Source organism: Durio zibethinus, chromosome 16 (assembly GCF_047325235.1).
Source record: "Durio zibethinus cultivar Kanyao isolate XHJ-2024 chromosome 16, ASM4732523v1, whole genome shotgun sequence".
Classification (NCBI taxonomy): Eukaryota; Viridiplantae; Streptophyta; class Magnoliopsida; order Malvales; family Malvaceae; genus Durio; species Durio zibethinus.
Window position 1 is genome coordinate 22375256 of NC_143177.1, and position 9545 is coordinate 22384800.

Genomic DNA, 9545 nt, shown 5'->3' on the forward strand with positions numbered 1-9545 from the left:
AGTAGAGAACGAAGATAATCATGGGACTGGTGTTCCAGTTCCACACGTGGCCAATAATGAATGTTTATCGGAATTAGCTGTCTTTCTAAAGGCCAACCAACAATGAGACACTAAAAGTCAAACACAAATCAAGAAAGTCGCCGATGCCAAGCTGCCATCTCAGAAGCCAGTATCAACTTCAAAGCATCTTTTTCTTCATTAAAAATGAAATAAAAATTTTTATTATTTATTTAAAAATAAATATTTTTATTTAAATTATTTTTATATTTAATTTAAATAATAAAATATTAATCTTCAATTTAAGTGAAAATGTATTATTTATCTTTAAATAAAGATTCTTTCCATTATTTAAAAAATAATAAAAGTTTTTATTATTTAATTCAAATGTATTAAATACACTTTTAAGTAATTTTATAGTTAAAATTTAATATTTTAAATTAAATATAAAAATAATTTAAATTAATTTTAATCATAAATTTAATTAAATGCATCTAACATCTTTAAATAAAGTAATAAAAACTGCCATGTACTTTTTAAGTAGGAAAGATCGTGGCCTTCAATTTTACCAAGTCATGGGCGCTGATTTTTTTTTTTTTTTATTATTATTCAAAATTTTTGTTTGGCCAGTAAGGCTTCAACGTGGAGCAACATTCAGAAGAAAAAGAGGGGAAAAATTAAGAAGGAAAGCGTTAAAGCATTATATTCAAAAGATATATTTCTATATTTAATTTTTATTTTAAAAATTTAAATAAAAAATAATAAAATTATGAAAATGTATTTTTTAAAATAAATATGAATTTATTAAATGAGTGTATGAGATACGTATTATCTTATATCTATTAAATTATAAAATTTTTATTATTTTATATTATAATCAATTAATTTTAAATTAAATATTTTATATATTTAATTTATGAGTACATATAACATTTTTCTTGAAGAATAAGGCAAAAGTGACTTCATAGTGACAAGGCAAACTGTTTGACAATTATAAAAGTAGCTTAAATATTCGAATTTTTTTTCTTATTGGTTTTTAACAAGAAAAAAGGGCATGCCGAACCATTAATTATTATGTAATTAATATATTTTTTAATGAGCAAATTATTATTATGTATACTGTTTAATAGCCACGAAGTAATTTAACTGTTTTCATTTATTTCTTCTTAAATGATACAAACCCACTTGATTGCTTCATCATGAAAAATGCATAGACCATGCCTAATCAAATACAAAATCAATGTATCTACTTTTGACATTAAAAAAAAAAATCACTGCACAATCCATTCTTTTAATGGTTAAATACATGCCAAAAAAAAAGAAAATATTTCATCAAGATTTTGGTGATTAATAGAGAGTTTTAGTCTAAGACCCAAAACTCAAGTGGATTCATTTATCCTTTCTAAATTGCCCAATTTTGGGGTGGGTGGGGGTTAGGGTTTGAAATAGCAGTACTAATAAGTGTAAGCAGGTGTAGTGTCACGGTCTACATCAGAGGTATTTTTTTTTTATCTCGATTGATCTTATAAATTTATTTTAAGATTAATTTTAATATATAATCGATATAATTTATGGTTTTTTTTTTAAATCATGATATTTTTTTTATTTCGATGAGAGTTAATTATTCTCATAATTATAAAAATATTTCATAAAATAAAAATAATGTGAATATTTATATCTTAAAATTAATTTTAATATTGAACCGATATAACCGATGTAAGATATGAGAATCGAAACCTTGTCTAGGACCATATCACGTAGCATTATTTTGACTTGGTAGCAGTCCTTTAATCTCAAAAGAAGTTCAGTCTCCACATCCACACCACCCTTTCCTCTTAGTTGACATACATCACTGCTTCCTACCAATTCACCGGCCCATGCTTGTCCCACGCCCTTCTCCACTCTTTTCTCTGTCTCTATATATAAACCCCTTTCCTCCAACCATTTTTCACACTCTCTCTGAAACCCCAAAAAAAAAAAAAAAACCGTAAAAGGGGCATCCTTTTCTTTGCTTTCTTTTCTGTCTTTCTATCAATCTTTTTCTAGAACTTGATTGAATTTGAAGATTTTGAAGAATATGGCTCTTGAAGCTCTGAATTCTCCTACCACGGCTACACCTTTCAGCAACAAATATGAGGACATCGACAACAATTATCTCGAGACATGGAAGAAAGGCAAACGTACAAAGCGACCACGTACCGATTCTCCACCGACTGAAGAAGAGTACCTTGCTCTCTGTCTCATCATGCTAGCTCGTGGATCCGCCAACGACAGCACAAACTCCGCCGCTGCCAACGTCAACGGTGCAGATGATCATCGTCAGTCTTCGTCGTCATCGGTACCAGCAGCTGCTCCGCCAGCTTTAAAATTGTCATACAAGTGCAGTGTTTGTAACAAGGCTTTCCCTTCTTACCAAGCTCTGGGTGGGCATAAAGCCAGCCATCGGAAACCCTCCACCGACGCTGCTAACACCAACGCTGATAATCCATCTACCACTAGCATCACCACCAGCGCCACCAGCGTTAACGGTAGGGCCCATGAGTGTAACATCTGCCACAAGACTTTCCCTACAGGCCAAGCCTTGGGAGGCCACAAACGCTGCCACTACGAAGGTGGCAACAACAACAATAACAACAGTAACAAGAGTGGTAACGTCAGCATTAGCGTTAGTGGGGTGACGTTGTCAGACGGCGGCGCCTTGAGCCAAAGCCACCGCGTTGGCTTTGACTTTGACCTGAACTTGCCTGCTTTGCCAGAGTTCTGTGGGGAAAACAAAGATGGAAGATTTAGTCAAATCTATGCAGAACAAGAGGTTGAAAGTCCATTGCCGACCAAGAAACCTCGTTTCAGCTTGATTTCTAAGGATGAGAAGCAGGATTCTTCTTTAGCACAAGATTAATTTTGGATTTATAGAATTAATTGAATTTACAAAGATTAATGATTTTATTTTTCATTTTATGTTTAATTGATTATGGGATTTGTATTTGATGAATTCTTCTGTACAGTGAATTTGCTCATTGTTTGTGAGCTCTCCCAATTTGGCAATTCATCCATTCATTTATTAAAGATTCTGTACAATGAATCTTACTGCTGCTGAATTTCAACTTTTCCCAAGAAAAAAGTCAAGCTCTTTTTTCCCTAATAAAAATGATATATTACTATTGTTATCAATTTTTTTATAAAAGGAGTGAGCTAACTAGGGAAAGGTTTTACCGCGTTACAGCGAAGGGACAGCAGGCAAGAGGTAGGCAGTCATGGCGATGGTGTTAACAAAGAAGAAAACCAGACCATGTTAGGGTAGATGGTTCAAAGTACGTACTTCAAACCGCTAACTATCATCAATCCCATGTGGTTTAATGCTTTTAATGCACATGTTGGCAGGCATGATCACTGGATCATAATCATGATGATGATGATGATAATACCCATATTTCTGCAACACTTTTTGCGTGGCTTTTGAGACACTTGTGACATAGATATATACACTACCAACACACTGTATTAAATTAATTCCAAATCCCCACGACTGTTAAAAGTCAATTCTGCTATTGCTTAATATGGTTTATAATTAATTAGTTTGGAGATTAGAGATAAGCTGAAATCAAGAATCGAGTCGGAGGGCAGTTAATTGGTATCTCAAACCGTGTGATGGTAAAAAATTTATCTGATCACCTGTTTCCTCGAAATGATCATTGTCTTTCAATCTATCTAGGCATCTAGTAATTTTCTTATTCCTAAATTTCCTCTTACTTTCTTTCCCACCAAATGCGACCCACTGAAACATTCAAGGTACGTTACTTGGGGTTTGTCTGTCCTACTTCTCTACGTAAATAACAAACAATTAACAAAAGCTTTCCAATTGTGTGAACGCCCTGCAATCCTTCTACTGTACGTGCTCTTAACTTGAAGAAGTGTTCTACCTCTCTTCTACATAGTTCAATCGGATGCCAAGAGTGGCGTGTTATCATAGCCACTTTTGATGCAGGCGGTTAGATTATATTTTCTTAATTTCCATGGAATAATTAATATGTCTCAACTTATCTAGTAAAACAAGGATATTAGAATATATGTTCCTTCCTTGAGTCATCTGGCAAGAAAATTATGACTTTTTTGAAGTTTTTACAGATAAGAACGAGAAAATTATGATCAACTGGGATGCAGGCCTTTGTTAGACAGTGTGAGAAAGGAAGAATATTATACTAGGTTTTCCGGATTGGCATGTGCAAAGACAATGTAGCTTCCCTGTATTTGAACATGACGAAAAGCTAGATCTAACAATCTCAACGACGACAAAGCGTCACGACATGAATAAAAAATATAAAAATAATATAATTTAAAATTTTAACAAAAATTATAAATAAATTTAATAAAATAAAAAAATTATTTTATATTTTTATATTGACATGAATTATAACACATAATTTTTATATAAAATATAATATAAATACATAAATTATTAATATTTTATACAAAAATACACAAAATAACAGATTTACAAGAAGCAAAAGAAAAAAAAAAAAAGCAAAAGTATTTTTTGCGTGTGAGAGGAAAATAAGTATGAACCCAGAGTTTATTATGTGTAAAACTTCTGTCAACGATGTGTGTATCAAACAAAATCATGTGCCAATATGAATTATTTTTTCATTATATTAAGGGCTTTGGCTATATCTATTGGTATGTAATTTGGCGATATTAATGAAAGAAGAAGAGTCCTTGAAAATCCTGAAAATGAACGGAAGACAACGCGAAAATCCTGAAAAACATTGTTTTTATTATAATGCAACTTCACAATCATTTTCTTTTTAACTTAATTTCCAAAATTTTAATGCCAAACTCTTTTAAATAGTACATAACTATTTTTCAAATACGATCACCATTTTTTTTTTAGCCTTAAAAGATTTTTAGGCTTCATCTAGTAATTGTTTTCCAAATAAATTCAAATAAATTTATTTTAGTTTAACGTTGAAATTTAATTGACAAAAAAATTATCTTTTTACTAATTGGATTAACTTTTACAAGTACAAAAATTTGTTTTGATTATCCTCGTTGTACTGTTTAAATATGATAATTTAAAATATGACACAATGATATAATATAAATATAATAAAAAACAAGATACGAAAATAATACGATTTAAAATTTTAACAATTAACTATATATGAATCTAACAAAATAAAAAAAATATTTTATATTTTTATATTAATACGAATTATAACACATAATTTTTATATAAAATATGATATAAATATACAAATTTTAATATTTTATATAATATAAATACATAAATCATCAAAATTAATATTATTTTTCTCGAATTAAAATATATATCAAAACTCAAAATCAATACCTTTCCGGTCCTGTTGCAACTGTTAAATATGTTAAAATTTGTAATTAATGTACATTCAGTGGATTTTTCTCTCCATTCACTCCTTTTGCTTCATGCTGTCATCTTAATTTCACCATAAAGATTCCTATAGCTATCCTTTTCTTTATCGGATAGCGATGCTATTGTAAATTGGCAAAAAGGCTTTTCTTACGATTGACGATAATACTAATAATAATTAAGAAAAGATGATCTAGGGTGGCATGACAGCTATCACATGTTTTAAATGTAATAAACAATTACTTATAAAAATTTATATCAATAAAGATGATATGAACATATTTTTATTTATTGCATGCAAAAACTCGTGGTCTTACTTGACATGCTAGTATAACCATGATTCTATGAAAACTTTTTCACGTTCTCAAGCTTATCAAATTATTACTTAATTTTTATTAATAAAAAAATTAAAAATGCATCATAGTATTTGATTTAATATATATGATTGTATATTTATTTTTTAAAAAATTATATATATATGTATATGTTCAAAATAAAACGATAAAAAAAGTATTAAAGTGAAGATTAAAAAAAAAATTTACTTTAATTAAATTGAAAGTATTTTATATACAAATATAACAAGTGTCTCCACTTCGTGCCAATTGTTATATACATGAATATTAATTTTGAAATTTAAAATATTATCAGAGCAAACAATGGTACATTTAGAATTTTTTTTTGAGCTATCCATATATATATATATTATTAATAGATTTATTAATTTTATCGACGAAAAAAATCTCACATTAATTAAATTGAGAGCATATAAGTAAATAAATATAATAAGACTTTGACACCTATTGTCAATTGATAATAGTGGGATGATCATCTTAAATAAGAGAGTACTAAAAATATATAAAATAATAAAATATAAACCATGGTTTTATTATTATATGAATCTTATATTCGCTTCTAAGCTCTAACTACCCTTCCCATTCCTTTGGAAGTTAGCCAAATTTTTGGAAACAAAGTTAACTCGGCCTTCTTTTTCTTATAACAGTATGCATATCATCTCAAGCCTTTTGGACCATTTCTATTGCCTTCTAATATATGCTTATTGCATAAAAATGAATTATTAAAAGATTAGCGGCCTTTTAAAATTAGTCAAACTTAACTTTAAAAGCATAAAAATAAGTCATGACTTTTTTTTTGAAATAATTGGTCATGACTGTTGAACCCCTAGCCTAATTACATAAGGTGGGTGGCGTCCTTCACAGTATTTGTTAGTATTGAAGATAGGTTTGGATTGTCCCCGAGCTTTTAGCTTAATAGTTAAGGCATTTGAGAAGACATTAAGAATCTGATTTTGAACCAAGCTTCTCTCATTTCTCTTACTTGTATTAAGACTTTACCTCTTGATATAACAAAAAAAAAAAAGGTTCGGATCTTTGTTTGAGGCTAAGGACAAGTAAAAGTTTATTTGATGCAATCCAGGCTGCTTTGGTTTGGTCGATCTCAAACCAATTTGGTTTAAAGGGGACAAATTGATAAAATATGATACAAATTAAATATAATTTTATTTGTGCATTTTTGTTATTCACAAAATTTTATTTTTAGTTTTTAATTGCTAGAAGTTAAAGCTATTTATTTTTGTAATTAAATATTTTTTCTTAATTATAAAAATAAAAAAGAGTATAAATATTTCTAGTTTTCATTGATTTTATCTTTTCTTTTAACTCTTTTTTTTTTATAGTAGCTTAATAATAATCAAACAAGAATTAAATCATTAATATGTGGGATTCGCATGTCAATACATTATGGGCCTTAATCTTTTTAGTCAAGGAAAAATTTTAACTTGGGTGGGTTTGACAGGTTATCGTGGCCCGTTTGGTCAATACAAAAAACCACAGTGGACTTCAGAATCCGATCATCCAAGTTTTGAAGATCCAAAGGCTTGATCCTTGGTCTAACATTTCATATATTCGTAATTCCAAACACCTCCTGACTGACTGACATTCATTGTTCTTGTATCATGTCAAATGTAGATGGACATGAATCTTAAGGTGAGATTCTTGCCAAAGGCCATATTTTTCAATACATATCAGATTGGTATTTACATTATGCTTGAATATAATATGAGATTTATGTAAAGCCTTTGCATCTAAAAATAACCACAAATATGGATTGGGATTTTTTTTTCTAAAATTCAATTTAATTGAAGAAGTGATGCCATCAATCAAATCCAATCTCCTAGACCATAACTGCCAGTTAAATAAACCTTTTGAGCCGGTCTCTGTATGCCACTGTTATTGTTGTGAAGGCAAAACCAATTTGACTTGTGACTTTGCTTATAGATAACTTTAACTGTACTGTGCTTCAATGCAGGAGCTAGCACCCGGGGAGTAGTAAGAGTGAGAGAAAAAGAATATGCAAGTTATTGGACGGCAAGAAACTATCAGTTGATGCATGTATGCATGCTGTGCAAAATGAGAGGCTCCCATTGCGTGTAGCTGTGCAGGTTCTCTTTTTCGAGCATGTTACGGCTGGTACTTCATCAGGAAGTAACACTAAAGGAGGCCTGCCTAAAGGATCTAAATAGTGGATCTCAAGGTCAGCAGCAACCAACCCAGAGGAAGATTGGGATGCAGTGGCCAAAGCCGAGGATCGCTCAAGGCCCTGAAAGGGGAATTGGCTACCTTAAGGTTGGGCAATAGTGGAAGAAATCTTATTAAAATGACTACAGTCTAGAGTATTAATCAATGATTCGCCCTTCAGGGGCCAGGAACTTTGCCATTTGCCTTTCCTACAAAACCAAAACATAAATTTGAGAACTTCAAGCAATGTGAACATTTGCAGAAATATGAGTGTTGGTTCAACACCACTGTCCTTGATGATTTCGCCAGTCAATATGGAATGAAACGTTTGGGGTCAAAATCTTCAAAATTTATGTTTCTGTAACAAATAACTGGAAAGAAAAGTGATTCACTCCTTGGTTCTTTCAATCAAGTAGCTTTGTTGAAAGATCTGTAATCCTTTGAGTATAATTGCAAGATGCCCTGTCCACCTTTTTTGTTGAAAACAAATGAGCTGATATTCTATCTGGGAAAAACCAAGCTTGATTACAATCTCTGCTACATTTTAGTAAGTAATATTGATAAGTCAAAGACATGGCACCCATTGGGCAAAGGACACAATCCCCATCAGAACCCTGCAAAAACAAACAAAAGTACCTTCTGAACTAACCAACAACCCTAAAGCTTATAGATTATCGTCATTAGTGGTATTTATCAAAAGCCAGTTTTCCGCATATAATACAATTGAAGGAGACATGATTTTCGAGCCATTATCAATAAAATCAAGGATAAAAATATTAAGAAATTATCCTTTATAAATGTGATGCAGCAAAAAGTTTAGCCAAAGGTTACAATGTTGCTTTCCAATAAAATAAACTAGCTGTCAACTTCAAGTTCTGATAGGCCGCTTGTACCTTTTCATTTACCGTTTATCTCAATGGTTTTCGATAAGCTGCCCTAAGTTGATCTATCTGAGACAAACTCCACCGCATAAAGACACAAAACCAACCAGTAAAATTTTTCTCAGGAGCGTAAATTACAAAGTATTGGCTTTAACCTATCATCAAATCATATCTTTTATATATTCAACTGAACTAAAAATATTCTTGCATTGGCCGATCCTTTTTGTATTTTGTATTCAAGAACAAAAATGTTATTAAACTTAAATATTTTAAATTTGATCATAATATAATACCTCTTATATTAAGATATAAGACTAGAGTTTTTACCCTTTTTTTTTTTTTGCAAAATAGACCGTAATCTAGGAATATATAGGAGAAGACACTGCAAGTATCAGTATTTGAACCCTAAACCTATTAGATATTAATTTTTAACTATAATTATATAAATTAATTGAGTTAAATGAAAAAATTTTCCCATTATTTGAAGTCAGCTTTTTGTATAATTAGATTTCAATCATTGTGCTTTATTCAAGATCCTTCTAAAAGAGGAAGGAAGAAAAGAGCTTTTCTCTATTGCATGTAAATAAACCAGCTCAAAGGGCAGTGCAAAATGTAAGCATATAAATGAGATTAGATTCTCAATCAAGGAAAATCTGAATATAAATTCAGATTCATGGAAAACTGACCCTTATAATTCTTGCCTAAATCCACCTCCCAAACCTCATTTGTCCTTCTATTACCTGGAAGGGA

The 9545-nt window shown here is 30.6% G+C and overlaps 1 pseudogene across 1 annotated transcript; it reads left to right on the top strand.

Moving 5' to 3' along the window:
* Nucleotides 1–1904: 1904 nt before the first annotated feature.
* LOC111295774 (zinc finger protein ZAT10 pseudogene) lies at nucleotides 1905–3018 on the top strand (annotated as a pseudogene). The gene has a single exon (XR_016328731.1). The product of XR_016328731.1 is annotated as a zinc finger protein ZAT10 pseudogene (transcript).
* The last annotated feature ends 6527 nt before the right edge of the window (nucleotides 3019–9545 follow it).